The following is a 19,965-nucleotide window of genomic DNA, read 5'->3' on the forward strand; positions in this document are numbered from 1 at the left end:
CTGGGAATGGAAGTAAGAAGGACAGGTGTAAGTATTTATCCAAAGGGATAATGTATCGGTGGTAGGGAATTGCAAAAGCAACGGCACAAAGTATTGAGGGAACATCAGAGAGTAACTTCAGAATCTTCAAGTGCATCAGGCGATCACCTGTATCGAGTGGCTCTCCGGGAGGAAGTAGTTACGAGAACCTAGAGTTAGAGTTAGTAAAACCATTTAACCCGAGTAGAAGAGAGATAAGAGTCCCAGAGTATAGATGAGGAATAAAAGATCCTAATACCACCCAATGGCGACGTGGGCCCGTAAGCCACACAACCATGTTAGTCAAAAGTTTTGCAATGTCTAGACTCGACTTCGGCAAAGGAGTGTTGAAGGGGGATTCCTACAGGCAGTTGGCTCTGATACCAACTTGTGACGCCCCGATTCAATCGTACACTAATCATACACGCAAACGTGTACGATCAAGATCAGAGACTCACGGGAAGATATCACAACACAACTCTACAAACAAAATAAGTCATACAAGCATCATAATACAAGCCAAGGGCCTCGAGGGCTCGAAACAAGTGCTCGATCATAGACGAGTCAGTGGAAGCAACAATATTTGAGTACAAACATAAGTAAACAAGTTTGCCTTAAGAAGGCTAGCACAAACTGGGATACAGATCGAAAGAGGCGCATGCCTCCTGCCTGGGATCCTCCTAAACTACTCCTGGTCATCGTCAGCGGTCTGCACGTAGAAGTAGGCACCTCCGGTGTAGTAGGAGTCATCGTCGACGGTGGCGTTGGGCTCCGGCATGTGGTTGTGACAACCAGGAAGAAAGGAAAAAGGGGGGAAGATGGAGCAAAGCAACCGTGAGTACTCATCCAAAGTACTCGCAAGCAAGGATCTACACTACATATGCATGGGTATATGTGTAAAGAGGAAATATCGGTGGACCAAACTGCAGAATGCCAGAATAAGAGGGGGATACCTAGTCCTATTGAAGATTACGCTTCTGGCAGCCTCTGTCTTGCAGCATGTAGAAGAGAGTAGATTGAAGTCCTCCAAGTAGCATCGCATAGCATATTCCTACCCGGCGATCCTTCCCTCGTTGCCCTGTGGGAAAGTGATCACCGGGTTGTCTCTGGAACTTGTCTGGGTGTGTTTTATTAAGTATCCGGTTCTAGTTGTCATAAGGTCAAGGTACAACTCCGGGTCGTCCTTTTACCGAGGGACACGGCTATTCGAATAGATCAACTTCCCTGCAGGGGTGCACTACATAACCCAACACGCTCGATCCCCTTTGGTCGGACACACTTTCCTCGGTCATGCCCGGGCTCGAAAGATCAACACGTCGCAGCCACACCTAGGCACAACAGAGAGGTCAGCATGCCGATCTAAATCCTATGCGCGCGGGGGTCTGGGCCCATCGCCCATTGCACACCTGCACATTGCGAGGGCAGCCGGAAGCAGACCTAGCCTCCCTAATACAAGAGTAGGCGTTCTAGTCCAGTCTGGCGCGCGCCGCTCAGTCGCCGACGTCAAGAAGGCTTCAGCTGATACCACGACATCAAGTGCCCATAACTGTTTCCGCGTAGTTGGTTAGTGCGTATAGGCCAGTGGCCAGACTCAGATCAAATACCAAGATCTCGTTAAGCGTGTTATTATGAAGTAACCGCAAATGCCGACCAGGGCCATGCCCACCTCTCGCCTAGGTGGTCTCAACCTACCCTGTCGCTCCGCCACAAAGATCCACACAGAGGGTCGTCGGGACAAATGTCCTTTCAGCCCCCAATCCGTGAATCACTCGCGGGCACTCAACGAGCCGACCCAACTTAAGTCACCATCTGTATAGTATGTATATATGTATAGTATATACCCATGATCGCCTCCCGAGTGATCACGACCCGATAGTATAGCAAGGCAGACTAACAAGAATGTAGGGCAAATGGTGATAAACTAGCATCCTATACTAAGCATTTAGGATTGCGGGTAAGGCATCAACGACTGTAGCAACAATGACAGGCTATGCAACAGAATAGGAGTGACCGAACAGTAACATGCTACACTACTCTAATGCAAGCAGTAGAGAGAAGAATAGGCGATATCTGGTGATCAGGGGGGCTTGCCTGGTTGCTCTGGCAAGAAGGAGGGGTCGTCAACTCCATAGTCGAACGGGGCAGCAGCAGCGTCGGTCTCGTAGTCTACCGAAGAGAAGAGGGGGAAGAAACAATAAATACAATGCAAACATAAGCATGACGATGCAAGACATGACAATGAGCGGTGCTAGGTGTGCCCTAAAGCGATAGTAGGTGATACTGGTGAAGGGGGGAAACATCCGGGGAAGTATCCTTGGTGTTTCGCGTTTTCAGACGGACGGACCAAAGGGGGAAAGTTGCGTGTTTGCTATGCTAGGGATGCATGGCGGACGAACGGGCTGTGTATTCAGATTCGTCTCGTCGTTTTGAGCAACTTTCATGTACAAGTTTTTCCATGTGATCTATGGTTTATTTTATATGATTTTCTAAAGTTTTAATTATTTTTAGAATTTATTTAATTATTTTAAATCAACATTATCCATAATAGTACAAGATGACACCATCATGACATCAGCATGACGTCAACAGTCAACAGAGGTGTTGACTTGGTCAAACTGACGTGTGGGTCCCATTGGTCATTGACTAAATAGCTTGTTAACATTATTTAGTTAGGTTAATTAGTTAACTAGGTTAATTAAACATAATTAATTAAGTTAATTAATTTAATTAATTAATATTTTTATTTCTTATTATTATTATTATTTTTATAAATTACTTTTCTTTTCATTTTCGTTCTCACGGGCGTGGGCCCCGTTTGTCATTGGCCCATCGGGCCTTAGCGGGCACTGGGCGGCTCGAGTGGGCGCTGGGCGTAGCCTGGTGGACAGGGCGCCTGCCTAGTCCAGCCGCTAGGCAGGGCGCCGGCGGGTGACGGCGCTAGCGCCAGGGGGCGGAGTGGGGAAGGCAGTGCGGTTGGGCGGCGGAGGACGCCGATCGACGAACAACGGCAGGAGGAGGACGGGACACAGCAGGCGGACGCGACATCGGGGGCGGAGGCAGGCGGGCGTGGACGGCAAGCAGCGTCCGCGAGCGGGCTTGGCCACGGCAAGGAGGCAAGGGAGGTCGTCGGAGTGCGGCCACGGGCGTGGGCGACGGCAAGCGAGCGAGGGCGCGTGCGCTAGCGCGGGGAGGCGCGGTGGATGCGACGCACGGGCGCGCACGACCATGTGAGCGTGTGCACGGGCACGAGACGACGCGGGCGCACGGTGACCGCGGGGACAGAGAAGGAAGAGGCATGGGGCCTCACCGTGATTCTAGGGACTAGGGCAGCGGGGGTCAGGGTGGTCGACGGGGACGACGGCAGAGAGGAAGCAGGCCGGCAAGGAGGCGCTCCAAGCGGCGACAGACGAGGGCAAGGCGGCGGCGCATGGCGGCGGCGTGCCCGATCTGATCTGGATCGGGGGGAGGGGGAGGGGAGAGCGACATGGGGGGAAGTGGGGAGTGGATAGGGTTTCGGGTGGGGTGTGAGAGGGGATAAGGGAGTGGGGGTGTGGCCGGTTGGGCCGGCCTGATGGGTCGTGGCCTAGTTGGGCCGGTGGCCTGCTGGGCCGGAGCCTAGTGGGGGGTGATTGCTTTTCTTTTCTTTTTTTTTGTTAGTTTTGTTTTCCTTTTTCTTTTATTTATTTCCCTTTTCTGTTTTAATTCAATTTAAAATATTTATGCATTTTCTAAGCATGTGCTTTCTTCACCAAATTAACTATGTAATATTGGGCACAAACTGAACATTTTTATTTTAATGTTTGAAAACTTCTATCATTTGACTTAATTTCAAACTTAAATTTGAATAGGTTTTGAACTAACGAGAGATTAGCAACCATAACAAAGGTGACGTGGCATCATTAGCAGAGTTTTACTGTAGCTTAAATATCCGGGCGTCACATCTATCTTTTATCATATAAGCTTTCAATCTACTTTTATTTGCATCTTTACTTTTCCAATCTATATCATAAAAATACCAAAAATATTATCTTATCATATTACCTCTATCAGATCTCACTTTGGCAAGTGGCCGTGAAGGGATTGACAACCCCTTTATTGCGTTGGTTGCGAGGTTCTTGTTTGTTTGTGTAGGTGTGTGGGACTTTTGAGGAGCCTGCTACTGGATTGATACCTTGGTTCTCAAAAACTGCAGGAAATACTTCCGCTACTTTGCTGCATCACCCTTTCCTCTTCAAGGAAAACCAACGCAAGCTCAAGACGTAGCAAGAAGGATTTCTGGCGCCCTTGCCGGGGAGGTCTTCGCTCAAGTCAAGACATACCAAGTACCCATCACAAACTCATCTCCCTCGTATTACATTATTTGCCATTTGCCTCTCATTTTCCTCTCCCCCACTTCACCCTTGCCGTTTTGTTCGCCCTCTCTTTCCCAATCTCCTCTCTCTTTCGCTTGCCTTTTTGTTTGCTTGTGTGTTGGATTGCTTGTCGCGATGGCGCAATATAATACCAAATTGTGTGACTTTTCCAATATCAATAATAATGATTTCCTTAGTACTCCGATTGCTCCTCTTAATGATGTTGAGCCTTGTAAAATCAATGCTGCTTTGTTGAATCTTGTTATGAAAGATCAATTCTCCGGCCTTCCTAGTGAAGATGACGCTACCCATCTAAACAACTTTGTTGATTCGTGTGAGATGCAAAACAAGAAAGATATGGATAATGATATTGTTAAATTGAAGTTATTTCCATTTTCAGTTAGAGATCGTGCTAAATTTTGGTTTTTGTATTTGCCTAATAATAGTATTGATTCATGGAATAAGTGCAAAGATGTTTTTATCTCAAATTATTTTCCTCCCTCTAAGATCATCTCTCTTAGGAACGATATTATGAATTTTAAACAACTTGATCATGAGCATGTTTCCCAATCTTGGGAAAGAATGAAATTGATGATTCGCAATTGCCCTACTCATGGTTTGAATTTATGGATGATCATACAAAAATTTTATGCCGGATTAAATTTTGCTTCTAGAAATCTTTTAGATTCGGCCGCGGGAGGCACTTTTATGGAAATCACCTTAGGAGAAGCTACTAAACTCCTTGATAACATCATGGCTAATTATTCTCAATGGCACACCGAAAGATTTACTAGTAAAAAAGTGCATGCTATAGAAGAAATTAATGTTCTGAGTGGAAAGATGGATGAACTTATGAAATTGTTTGCTATTAAGAGTGCTCCTATTGATCCCAGTGATATGCCTTTGTCTACTTTGATTGAGAATAATAATGAATCTATGGATGTGAATTTTGTTGGTAGGAATAATTTTAGATTTTGGTAACCGTGCTTATGGAGGAAACTTTAATCCTAGACCGTTCCCTAGTAATTCCTCTAATAATTATGGAAATTCCTACAATAATTCTTATGGTAATATTAATAAGACGCCCTCTGATTTTGAGAATAGTGTTAAAGAATTTATGATCTCTCAAAAGAATTTTAATGCTTTGCTTGAATAAAAAATGCTTAAAGTTGATGATTTGGCTAGGAACGTTGATAGACTTTCGCTTGATGTTGATTCTTTGAAACTTAGATCTACTCCTACTAAGCATGATATCAATGAGTCTCTCAAAGCTATGAGAATTTCCATTGATGAGTGCAAGGAAAGAACCGCTAGATTGCGTGCGAAGAAAGATTGCTTTGTAAAAGAGTGCTCTTCTAGTTTCCGCGAAAATAATGATGAAGATCTAAAAGTTATTGATGTGTCCCCTATTAAATATTTGTTTTGCAATATGAATCTTAATAATGATGGGACTGGATATGAGTCAACTTTAGTTAAAAGGCGTCCCAATGATTCAGAGTTTTTAGATCTTGATGCTAAATTTGGTAAAAGTGGGATTGGAGAGGTCAAGACTGTAAATAGAATTGAACCCACTATCTTGGATTTCAAGGAATTTAATTATGATAATTGTTCTTTAGTAGATTGTATTTCCTTGTTGCAATCCGTGTTGAATTCTCCTCATGCTTATAGTCAAAATAAATCTTTTACCAAACACATTGTTGATGCCTTGATGCAATCTTATGATGAAAAACTTAATTTGGAAGTTTCTATACCTAGAAAACTTTATGATGAATGGGAACCTACTATAAATATTAAAATTAAAGATCATGAGTGTTATGCTTTATGTGATTTGGGTGCAAGTGTTTCCACGATCCCGAAAACCTGATGTGATATTCTAGGTTTCCATGATCTTGATGATTGCTCTTTAAAATTGCACCTTGCGGATTCCACCCTTAAGAAACCTATGGGAAGGATCAATGACGTTCTTATTGTTGCAAATAGGAATTATGTGCTCGTAGATTTTATCGTTCTTGACATAGATTGCAATCTTTATTATCCTATTATTCTTGGTAGACCTTTCCTTAGAACGATTGGTGCGATTATTGATATGAAGGAAGAGAATATTAGATTCCAATTTCCATTAAGGAAAGGCATTTAACACTTTCCAAGAAAGAAAGTTAAATTACCTTACGAATCTATCATGCGAGCTACTTATGAATTGAGTGCCAAAGATGGCACTACTTAGATCTATCCTCGCTTTTATGCCTGGCTAGGGGCGTTAAATGATAGCGCTAGTTGGGAACAACCCAATTTTTTTGCTCCTGTTTAGTAATAAATATTTCATCTACCTTCTGTTCAGATGTGTTTTTATGTTTTAATTAGTGTTTGTGCCAAGTAGAACCTATAGGATAACCTATGGTAATAGTTAATTTGATTCTGCTGAAAAATGGAAACTTTGCGCGCACGAAAATAATTTTAGTAATTCACAGAAACGTGATTTTGTGTTGATTCTTTTTGTTGTAGATCAATAGACAAATTGCCCAGGACTTCCTATTTTGGTAGGATTTTTAGAGTTCCAGAAGTATTTGAGAGTTACAGATTGCTACAGACTGTTCTATTTTTGACAGATTCTGTTTTTCATGTGTTGTTTGCTTATTTTGATGCATCTATAGCTAGTATGTAGGGTATGAACCATAGAGAAGTTGGAATACAGTAGGTTTAACACCAATATAAATAAATAATGAGTTCATTACAGTACCTTATGTGGTGGTTTTTCTTTCTTGCACTAACGGGGCTTATGAGATTTCCTACTGAGTTTTGTGTTGTGAAGTTTTCAAGTTTTGGGTAAAGATTTGATGGACTATGGAATAAGGAGGGGCAAGAGCCTAAGTTTGGGGATGCCCATGGCACCCCAATATATTCAATGGTAACCAAAATCCTAAGCTTGGGGATGCCCCGGAAGGCATCCCCTCTTTCGTCTTCGTCTATCGATAACTTTACTTGGAGCTATATTTTTATTCGCCACATGATATGTGTTTTGCTTGGAGCGTCTTGTATGATATTAGTCTTTGCTATTTAGTTTACCACAATCAACCTTGTTGTACACACCTTTGGGAGAAACCCACTTGATTGGAATTTATTAGAATACTCTATGTGCTTCACTTATATCTTTTGAGCTAGATAGTTTTGCTCTAGTGCTTCACTTAAAATCTTTTAGAGCATGGCGGTGGCTTAATTTTGTAGATATTGTTAATTTCTCATGCTTCACTTATATTATTTTGAGAGTCTCTTAGAACAGCATGGTATTTGCTATGGTTATAAAATTGGTCCTAGAATGATGGGCATCCAAGTTGGGTATAATAAAAACTATCATAGGAAGTGAATTGGATGCTATGATCAATTTGATACTTGATAACTGTTTTGAGATATGGAGGTGGTGATATTAGAGTCATGCTAGTTGGGTAATTGTGAATTTAAAGAATGCTTGTGTTGAAGTTGGCAAGTCCCGTAGCATGCACGTATGGTAACCGTTATGTAACAAATTTGAAACATGAGGTGTTCTTAGATTGTCATCCTTATGAGTGGCGATCGGGGACGAGCGATGGTATTTCCTTCCAATCTATCCCCCTAGGAGCATGCACGTATTGCTTGGTTTTTTATGACTTATAGATTTTTGCAGTAAGTATATGAGTTCTTTATGACTAATGTTGAGTTCATGGATTATACGCACTCTTATCCTTCCATCATTGCTAGCCTCTTCGGTACCGTGCATTGCCCTTTCTCACCTTGAGAATTGGTGCAAACTTCCTCAGTGCATCCAAAACCCGTGATACGATACGCTCTATCACACATAAACCTCCTTATATCTTCCTCAAAACAGCCACCATACCTACCTACTATGGCATTTTCATAGCCATTCCGAGATATATTGCCATGCAACTTTCCACCGTTCCGTTCATCATCATGACACGCATCATCATTGTCATATTGCCTTGCATGATCATGTAGTTGACATCATATTTGTGGCAAAGCCACCATGCATAATTTTTCATACATGTCACTCTTGATTCATTGCCCATCTCGGTACACCGCCGGAGGCATTCATATAGAGTCATATCTTGTTCTAGTTTTGAGTTGTAATTCATGAGTTGTAAATAAATAGAAGTGTGATGATCATCGTTATTAGAGCATTGTCCCCAAATAAAAAAAAGAAGAAAGGCCAAATAAAGGCCAAATAAAAAAAAGAAAGGCCAAAAAAGAAGAAGAAAGGCCCAAAAAAGGGGGGCAATGTTACTATCCTTTTCCACACTTGTGATTCAAAGTAGCACCATGTTCTTCATACAGAAAGTCTTTTATGTTGTCACTTTCATATACTAGTGGGATTTTTTCATTATAGAACTTGGCTTGTATATTCCTACGATGGGCTTCCTCAAAATGCCCTAGGTCTTTGTGAGCAAGCAAGTTGGATGCACACCTGCTTAGTTTCTTTTGTTGAGCTTTCATACATTTATAGCTCTAGTGAATCTGTTGCATGGCAATCCCTACTCCTCATATGTTGACATCAATTGATGGGCATCTCCATAGCCCATTGATTAGCCTCGTTAACATGAGACTTTCTCCTTTTTTGTCTTCTCCACACAACCTCCACCATCACATTCTATTCCACCCATAGTGCCATATCCATGGCTCACGCTCATGTATTGCGTGAAAGTTGAAAAAAGTTTGAGATTACTAAAGTATGAAACAATTGCTTGGCTTGTCATCAGGGATGTGCAAGATGGGAGCATTTTTGTGTGACAAAAATGAAGCATGACCAAATTATATGATTTTGCAGGGATGAACTTTCTTTAGCCATGTTATTTTGAGAAGACATGATTGCTTTGTTAGTATGCTTGAAGTATTACTATTTCTTATGTCAATATGAACTCTTATTTTGAATCATTTGGATATGAACATTCATGCCACAATAAATAAAATTACATTGAGAATTATGCTAGGTAGCATTCCACATAAAAAAAATCTATTTTTATCATTTACCTACTCGAGGACGAGCATGAATTAAGCTTGGGGATGCTTGATACGTCTCCAACGTATCTATAATTTTTGATTGTTCCATGCTATTATATTACCCGTTTTGGATGTTTATGGGCTTTACTTTACACTTTTATATCATTTTTGGGACTAACCTACTAATCGGAGGCCCAGCCCGAATTGCTGTTTCTTTGCCTATTTCAGTGTTTCGAAGAAAAGGAATATCAAACGGAGTTCAAACGGAATGAAACCTTCAGGAGAGATCTTTTTGGAACAAACGTGATCCAGGGGACTTGAAGTGGACGTCAAGCAACAGAGGAGGCGGCCAGGAGGGTGCCCGGCGCGCCCCCTACAAGTGGGCGCACCCCCACCCTCGTGGGCCCCTCGAGCATCCACCGACCTACTTCTTCCTCCTATATATACCACATACCCTGAAACCTTCAGAGAGCACCACGAAAAACTATTTCCACCGCCGTAACCTTTTGTATCCGCGAGATCCCATCTTGGAGCCTTCGTCGGCGCTCCGTTGGAGGGGGAATCGACCACAGAAGGCCTCTACATCATCTCCAAGGCCCTTCCGATGAGTTGTGAGTAGTTTACCAAAGACCTTCGGGTCCATAGTTATTAGCTAGATGGCTTCTTCTCTCTCTTGGAATATCAATACAAAGTTCTCCTCGATCTTCTTGGACATCTATTCGATGTAACTCTTTTTTGCGGTGTGTTTGTCGAGATCCGATGAATTGTGGGTTTATGATCAAGTTTATCTATGAGAAATATTTGAATCTCCTCTTAATTCTTTTATGTGTGATTAAGTTATCTTTGCAAGTCTCTTCGAATTATCAGTTTGGTTTGGCCTACTAGATTGATCTTTCTTGTAATGGGAGAAGTGCTTAGCTTTGGGTTCAATCTTGCGGTGTCCTTTCCCAGTGACAGCAGGGGCAGTAAGGCACGTATTGTATTGTTGCCATCGAGGATAAAAAGATGGGGTTTATATCATATTGCATGAGTTCATCCCTCTACATCATCTCATCTTTCTTAATGTGTTACTCTGTTCTTTATGAACTTAATGCTCTAGATGCATGCTGGATAGCGGTTGATGTGTGGAGTAATAGTAGTAGATGCAGGCAGGAGTCGGTCTACTTGTCACGGACATGATGCCTATATACATGATCATGCCTAGATAATCTCATAACTATTCGCTTTTCTATCAATTGCTCGACAGTAATTTGTTCACCCACCGTAATACTTATGCTATCTTGAGAGAAGCCACTAGTGAAACCTATGGGCCCCCGGGTCTATCTTTTATCATATAAGCTTTCAATCTACTTTTATTTGCATCTTTACTTTTCCAATCTATATCATAAAAATACCAAAAATATTATCTTATCATATTATCTCTATTAGATCTCACTTTCGCAAGTGGCCGTGAAGGGATTGACAACCCCTTTATTGCGTTGGTTGCGAGGTTCTTGTTTGTTTATGTAGGTGCGTGGGACTTTTGAGGAGCCTCCTACTGGATTGATACCTTGATTCTCAAAAACTGAGGGAAATACTACGTAGTAGGGCTCTACATCAACCTTGTTGCCCTTCCGATGATGCGTGAGTAGTTTACTACATACGTACTGGTCCATAGTTAGTATCTAGATGACTTCTTCTCTCTATTTGATCTTCAATACAATGTTCTCCTTGATGTTCTTGGAGTTCTATCCGATGTAATGACTTTTTGCGGTGTGTTTGTTGGGATCCGATGAATTGTAAGTTTATGATCAGATTATCCATGAATATTATTTGAGTTTTTTATGAACTCCTTTATGCATGATTGCTATAGCTTCGTATTCTCCGATCTATTGATTTGGTTTGGCCAACTAGATTGATTTATCTTGCAATGGGAGAGGTGCTTTGTAATGGGATCGATCTTGCGGTGCTCAATCCCAGTGACAGAAAGGGACATGGCACGTATGTAGCGTTGCTATTAAGGGTAAAAAGATGGGTTAGTTTATTCATGCGTGAGTTTACTTTGTCTACATCATGTCATCTTGCTTAAGGTGTATCCATTTTTTATGAACTTAATATCATAGATGCATACTAGATAGTGGTTGATGTGTGGAGTAATAGTAGTAGATGCAGAATCATTTCGGTCTACTTGTCTTGGATGTGATGCCTATATACATGATCATTGTCTTCGATATTGTCATGATTATTTGCTTTTCTATCAATTGCCCATCAGTAATTTGTCTACCCACCATATACTATTTTCAAGAGAGAAGCATCTAGTGAAAACTATGGCCCCTGGGTCTACTTCTATCATATATTAAAAATCCTAAAAATACCTCGCTGCAATTTTACTTTATTTATTCTATTTTGTATTTTTGTTCGATCTATCTATCTATCACCATACAATTTAATCTTGCAATTAACTGCCAAGGGATTGACAACCCTCTTGTTCGCGTTGGGTGCAAGGATTTATTATTTTGTGTGCAGGTGCTGCTAACGAGTTGCTGCGTGATTCTTGTCACGCCCAATATGCGACCCTATCCAAAAGGAACTCGAAGGTCCCACCAAGGATAGACCCGCATATTGAAACGCTTTTGCAAGATGGATATCATTACATCAACATTACATAATAGATGGGGATACATACATCAGGCATACAATGCCACACGAATACAACACCACAATACATCAGAGCATCATCCGACTACGGATGAATCACAAACAGAAACTCAAACGACATCCACCCTGCTAGCCCAGGCTGCCGACCTGGAACCTATCCCCTGATCGAAGAAGCAGAAGAAGAACTCAACGCAAGCAAGCATCGCTCTCGCGTCATGATCATTGCAAAACCTGTACCTGCAACTGTTGTTGTAGTAATTTGTGAGCCACGAGGACTCAGCAATCCCATTACCATGGGTATCAAGACTAGCAAAGCTTAAAGGGAAAGGAGGGGGGTAAAGTGGTGAGGCTGCAGCAGCGACTAAGCATATATGGTGGCTAACATACGCAAATAAGAGCGAGAAGAGAGCAAAAGGGACGATCGCCAACTAGTAATGATCAAGAAGTGATCCTGAACTCCTACTTACGTCAAACATAACCCAGAAACCGTGTTCACTTCCCGGACTCCGCCGAAAAGAGACCATCACGGCTACACACACGGTTGATGCGTTTTAATTCGGATCTGGTGTCAAGTTGTCTACAACCGGACATTAACAAATTCCCATCTGCCTATAACTGCAAGCATGACTTTCGAAAGATTATACCCTGCAGGGGTGTCCCAACTTAGCCCATGACAAGCTCTCGCGATCAACGAAGGAATAGACCTTCTCCCAGGAAGACCCGATCAGACTCGGAATCCCGGTTTACAAGACATTTCGACAATGGTAAAACAAGACCAGCAAAGCCGCCCGATGCGCCGACAATCCCAATAGGAGCTGCACATATCTTGTTCTCAGGGCAACACCGGATGAGACTAGCTACGAGTAAAACCAACCCTCAAGTTGCCCCGAGGTGGCCCCGCGGGCAGCTCAGTTCGGACCAACACTTAGACAAGCACTGGCCCGGGGGGGGGGCTAAAATAAAGATGACCCTTGGGTTGGCCGACCCAAGGGAAAAGGTAGGTGGTGGTGAGGCAAATGGTAAAACCAAGGTTGGGCCTTGCTGGAGGAGTTTTATTCAAAGCGAACTGTCAAGGGGGTCCCATAATCACCCGACCGCGTAAGGAACGCAAAATCCGGGAACATAACACCGGTATGACGGAAACTAGGGCGGCAAGAGTGGAACAAAACACTAGGCAAAAGTCCAAGCCTTCCACCCTTTACCAAGTATATAGATGCATTAATAATATAAGAGATATTGTGATATCCCAACCAAAACCCTGTCCACCATGGAGAAATCTTCAACTTCACCTGCAACTAGCAACGCTATAAGAGGGCTGAGCAAAGCGGTAACATAGCCAAACAACGGTTTGCATAGGAAAGGTGTCAAAGGTTAGAGGTTCATGGCAATCTGGGATGGCTTGATAAACAGGTAATAGGTAGCGCAGCATAGTGATAGAACGAAGCAACTAGCATAGCAATGATAGTAGTGAGATCCAGGGTAGCGGTCGTCTTGCCTGAAATCCCGCAAGGAAGAAGAACGAGTCCATGAAGAAGACGAACGGATGAAGCCACGAAGACGAACCAAGCGTAGACGAACGAATCCTCACGATCGCAACGAAACAGGAACTAACAAGAAGAAGCACACAACATAGTAAACACACCTCACATGAACAAGGCATGATGCACACACGAGCATGATGCATGACAAGACTACATGAAGCTACTCATGGCAAGAGATGAAGCAAACAAGAGCAACACATCAAGGCAAGTTTAAATGAGGCCGGGAACAACATATAACAATTCCGGTAAGTCCTCATATGCATATTTCGAAATTGGTCCAGATCTGAATAAACCTTATGTTCAAGTTGTTAAACAGCAAGTTAAGATGCACAAGGATGATCTACACGAGATTCTAGTCAAGTTACATATAAAGTTCATTTAGTTCGGAGCTACGGCCTAGAAGATATGAGCAAAACAAGTTAAACATGGCATTGATGCAAAATGCACCCAAACATCAAGAAAACACCTCAAAATAAGGATTCAACATGATAATATGAAGCTACATGCAAAATCAAGCAAGTTTCATATAGAGCACACTCAAAACGGAGCAACGGTTCAACACATGCACACTATACAGGTTATAGCTACAATCTGTCCAAAACAGCAACTAGGCATATAGCAAGCATCAAAACAACATGCTACAGCACCCTAACATAATAACAAAAGGCATGGACATGATGTACAGGTAAAGCACATCAAAACATGAACACTAAGCTATTTCCAGAAATCACTAGAACATGCTCAAACACACATGGTAAGATAGCAAGTTATAACAATTTCAGACTTTGCAGAAATTAACATCACGATGCAATGTCCAGAGCTATCGAACAACACGTTACAGAAACTTATAAAGGAAAACAAAGGCATGGCATGATTCTACTCAAAGCATAGATCAAAAGTCCCTTACTGACCATAAGCCAAAAAGGATCAGAAAATATGATGGCACCCACGTAAACATAGCAAGTTATTAAACAGATTCATACATGGCAGGAACATAATTATGAAGGCATGTAGATGAGCTTGTGCAACTCACTACAAAGCAATACATGGCATGGCAAGGCACCCAACAGTAAGAAGGCATGTTTGTTAAGCTAAGCATGGCAAGAGAAAGGTCATAGGGTGCATGGATCACTAGCAAAACACATGGGAACAAGTGAACTTAATGTAAACAGGCTGACAACAACATTATGAAGCAACTTTGGAGCAAGATATGAACAAGCTATAACAACCTATAAATGCAACCAGGGGCATGGATGGATAGAGGATGACATGCAGATCAAAACATGTTTATAGAACATCTCCAGATTATGCATAGAATGATTAGTAGCAACATGTTTATATAGCATCACGAAATAACAGATTCAGCCTAGCAAAACAGCAACATCATGAACACTACTTAACAATCTTGATACACTCACCACAAGTCATTTCATGATAAGATAAGCATAGCATCATCAAGAAGACATGTTTGTGTAACAAATCAAGTCAAGAACAAGTCCATAGCATGCAAGGATCAACTATAGCAAGCTTGGCCAAATTGAATAACATGTAAACAATCTGCCAGGAAACATTTTGAAGCAAAAGTAGAGCACGAAAAAGACATGCTAGACTACTCCATAATTTCAACCAAGGGCATGCATGGATAGACAATAACCACATGTTCAAAACACCCTTACTGAAGTATCCCTAAATATGCATGGATCTCTCTGTAGCATCAAGTTTACATGGCATCAAAATAACAGCAGAACAGGGACTATAATTAGCAACATCACGATGCCTAGTTTGCATGCTTGTGCTAGTCACCATATTGATCACAAAAATACATGGTAAGTACCTCTGTAAAGAAGACATGGCATAGTTCAAAACACATGAAGGCATCAACCTCATAGGATGCACACATCAATCATGGCAAAAATGACAAAAGAGCTCGTTCTGATAACAGACAACAGAAAACATCATGAAGCACTCTTACAACGATGATTCAGGCATCAAGATGACCTCAAATGAATATGATGCAATGGAATGAAATGATGTACTCGTCGAGACGAACAATTTGACATATTACACGCATGAAACGGAGCTACGGATGCAGAGATACGATGGCATGAACATGGCATGATTATTGCAAAAATCTGGGACTTAGTGGGTTTCGGGGGGGGGGGAAGTCAACCTGCGGGCACGGATGCCGAGGCGGCGCGGATCTCGCCGGAGAGCGTCGGGGACACCGGAGACGGGCGGATCCGGCCGGGGAGCGCCGGATCCGGGGCTGGCGGAGGGAGCTCCGGCCGGAGGAGGAGCTCCGGAGCGGCGTCGGGGGGATGCATAGGAGGCCGGGGCCGGGAGAGCTCCGGCGGACGGCGGCAGAGCTCCGGGCGGCGGCAAAGCTCCGGGCGGCGGGGCGCGGCGGCTCCGGCCTGGATTGGGGCGGCGGCGAGGGCGGAGCCCGACGGTGGCGGGGTCGGAAGACGAGGCGGGGCGGCGCGGGGGCGCGTGGGGGCGGCGCGGCGCACGCCGGCGGCGGGGCGGAGGCGCGCCGGCGGCGGGGACGAGCGGCGGGGTCGCTCGGGCCCGGGCGGGTCCGCTGCGGGCCGCGGCGGGCCGGCGGTGCGGGGCGGCGGCGCGGGCCACGCGGCAGGCCGCGATTGGACGGGGGAGCGGGGTGGACATGTCCGGGCGGAGCCGGACGTGTCCGGCGGCGGAGAGGAGCGGGGCTAGGGTTTGGACCCGAAAATGGAGGGGGAGGGACGTTTATATAGGTAGAGGGAGCTAGGAGAGTCCAAATGAGGTGCGGTTTTCGCCCACACGATCGTGATCGAACGACCGAGAGCATGGAGGGGAGTTAGCTGGGTTTTGGGCCACTTTGGAAGGGGTGTTGGGCTGCAAAGAGAAGGAGGCTTTTGCGGTTACCCGGTTAACCGTTGGAGTACCAAACGAACTCCAAATGGCACGAAACTTGACAGGCGGTCTACCGGTGCTATACCAAGGCCACTTGGCAAGCCTCGGGCCATTCCGAGAACGTTTGACACCCACTCACAATGAGAGACAAAAGGGGAACGCCGGAGAGCATAGGAGCGCCGGATTGCAAAACGGACAACGGGGAAAATGCTCGGATGCATGAGATGAACACGTATGCAAAATGAAATGCACATGATGACATGATAAAATGCAACACGCAAGCAAATGACATGGCAACGGCGACGAATAACTGAAGGACACCTGGCGCATCGGATCCGGGGCGTTACAATTCTCCAACTAGATTGATAACATTGGTTTCATAACTAAGGGAAATACTTATCTCTATTGTACTGCATCAACCCCTCCTCTTCGGGGAAAAACCCAACGCAGCTCACAAGTAGTACAGCCCGCTGGAAGTCTCGCAACCTTCGCTGCAACCTCCGCCACACTTTGGGGCTACTAACGGGGTCATGTACCTGGCGTGGCTAATGCTCGGGAGCCCGTCCTCGTCATTTATGTCTACTACACAACTTTTATTCTTGTAGACTCTGTTGGGCCTCCAAGCGAAGAGTTTTATATGACAACAACAAATTTCCCTCAAGTGGATGACCTAATGTTTATCAATCTGTGGGAGGTGTAGGATGAAGCTGGTCTCTCAAACAACCTTGTAATCAAATACAAGAAATCTCTTGTGTCCCCAACACACCCAATACAATCGTAAATCGTATAGGTGCACTAGTTCAACAAAGAGATGGTGATACAAGTGTAGCATAGATAGTAGATATATGTTTTTGTAAAGTGAAATGATAAAAACAACAAGGCAACAAGTAGTAAACAATGAGCAAAATGGTATTGCAATACTTGGAAACAAGGCCTAGGGTTCATAATTTCACTAGTGCCATCTCTCAACAGTGCTAACAAATTGAATCATATAACAATCCCTCAATGTGCGACGAATAATCACTCCAAAGTTCTTATCAATAAGGGAGAACTTAAGATGAAGTTGTTGTGCGTAGCAAACCACCTCAAAGTTATCTTTCCGATCAATCTATTGAGCCATCCCTATAAGTGTCACAAACAACCCTAGAGTTCGTACTACAATAACACCATATGATACGCATCAATCAACTCTAATGCTACCCAGATACTCCAATGTCACCACAAGTATCTGTGAGTCAATTATTTGATATGCATCAAACAATTTCATATTCATAATATTCAATCCAATATAAAGAACTTAAAAGAGTACCCAAAAGTTTCTATCGGAGAAAGTAGGATGAAAACATGTATCAACCTATGTGCCTAGATTACCCCATTGTCATCTCGGTAATCCGCAAGTTGATTGCCAAAACACACATCAAGTGACTCAATAGAATACCTCATTGTCACCATGTGTATCCACATGCAAGACATACATCAAATCCAAAACATTCATCCGATAGTAATGAAACTTCAAAAGGAAAGACTCAATTCATCACAACAAGATATAGAGAGAAGAACATCATATGATTCCACTATATTAACAAAGCTCATGGTACATCAAGACCGTGTCAAGTCAATAACACAAGAGAGAGAGAGAGAGAGAGAGAGAGAGAGAGAGATCGAACACATAGCTATTGACACATACCCTCAGCTCCGAGGTTGAACTACTCCTTCCTTGTCATGGAGACAGTCGGGATGATGAAGATGGTCTCCGGTGATGGTTTCCCCCTCCGACAGCGTGTCGGAAAAGGCCTCCAGATGAGATCGCTTCGGAACAGAGGCTTGCGGCGGTGGCGTGGAAGTTCTAGGTTTCTTTCTGGAGGTTTCCCAATTTATAAGAATTTTTTACGTTGGTTTAACGTCATGAGGGGCCGTGGGATCGTGACTCCACTGGACTTTGTCTAGTCCTCCTCTTATGCTTTGTGAGTCTCTTCTTGTCCATAAAAAATCACGGTAAAATTTCTTGCCATTTGGCCTTCGTTTGATATAGTTTTTGTGCAAAACCAAAAATAGCCAAAAAACAGGAACTGGCACTGGGCACTAGATCAATAGGTTAGTCCATCAACATATAAAAGTGCACCAAAACCGTATAAAATTGTTGTAAACATGGCATGAATACTTCATAAATTATAGAAACATTGAAGATGTATCAGTCATCCACAAGGGGCCCAACATGCCCAAGACATAGTGCAAACCCTAGGAGGCAAGACGACCTTCTTAACATCCAAGACTAGAGGGCGGCAGTGCCCCAGATCGCATCTACCATATAAATCGCAGACCTCTCCTATCTATATAAAGGGAGGTCTAGGATACTCATTGATCATCTATCTTCAGATAGGAGAACTCTTGGTAGCAATCTCATGCACTAATGTAACCCGTCGCACGAGGTATCCCTCCATTATGAGTCATCGAAACCAGCATGATGTAGGTTATTACTCTTCGAGGCCTTAACCTGGATAAACCCCTTGTGTGATCTCTGATCCATGACTTCTAGCTGCGCTTGGACCCCTACCGAGGGATCTGACGGGAATTTGCCCCATCAACAATATTATTGTATCTAGGGCATATTTCCAACAACCTCCAGATGATGGTTGGGTGGAAGTGAACTCTGATGGAGCCATGTCAAAGTTTGGTGACAAAGGTGGAGGTGGTGCCGCCCCGAGGGATCACAATATAGCTTTTGTGCTGGAGTTAGCCACTATTTCCAAAACATTGTTGATCCAGAGGCCGCTGAAATTCTTGCTTGTAGGAGAGCATTATAGGTAGCGATCGAGAACGGGGTTGAGTCCATATGGAGCTTGATAACAAGACAGTGGTGCAAATGATCAATGATCCGCAGATGAACCTAGTTGCAGTCGAGCTGTGGGTTCAAGAGATAAAGGAGATGCTCAACATGCGCATGGATTTTCGAGTTGCATGGGTTCGTTGTTCTACTAATATTGTCGCGCATAAGTTAGCAAAAATAGGCGTAGGAGATGAGATTGTAAGGCATTTTATTGCGAAATTATCAGAGTTACATCCTTCAAGACACGTGGAAGAAGAAAACTAGGTTGTTCATCGTCCCATCAATACACCAACTGAATATCATAAGCATGCCCAGCTAGATAGTGTGCCAAATTATTGGCTTCCCTCGAACAAATGCTGAAAACGAATCGAAGATACACCGTGTGTGAGTTGGAAACGATCCATGAGAGTAGCAGCATATGGTGCCAATATATCTGAGATTCCATTGCACGCATTGATTACCTCTAAGCAGTCAGATTCGGCAACGATCCTTGAACACCCAATTTGATTCCTAGCCATGTTGGCTAAATAAAGCGGCAACATTAACCTCAAAAAAGAAAGTCTGTTGAATGTTGGTCCTGAAAAAAAGAAGAAAAGAAAGTCTGTTCACGCTTAAGTGCGGCCGGGGCCGAACCCGAATGCAAACTCGGGTGCCCTTCCGGCACCAACTCGCGAGCCAGGAGGATATTTGCGTCTCCACCTCTCGCAGC

Source organism: Triticum aestivum, chromosome 7B (genome assembly GCF_018294505.1).
Source record: "Triticum aestivum cultivar Chinese Spring chromosome 7B, IWGSC CS RefSeq v2.1, whole genome shotgun sequence".
NCBI lineage: Eukaryota > Viridiplantae > Streptophyta > Magnoliopsida > Poales > Poaceae > Triticum > Triticum aestivum.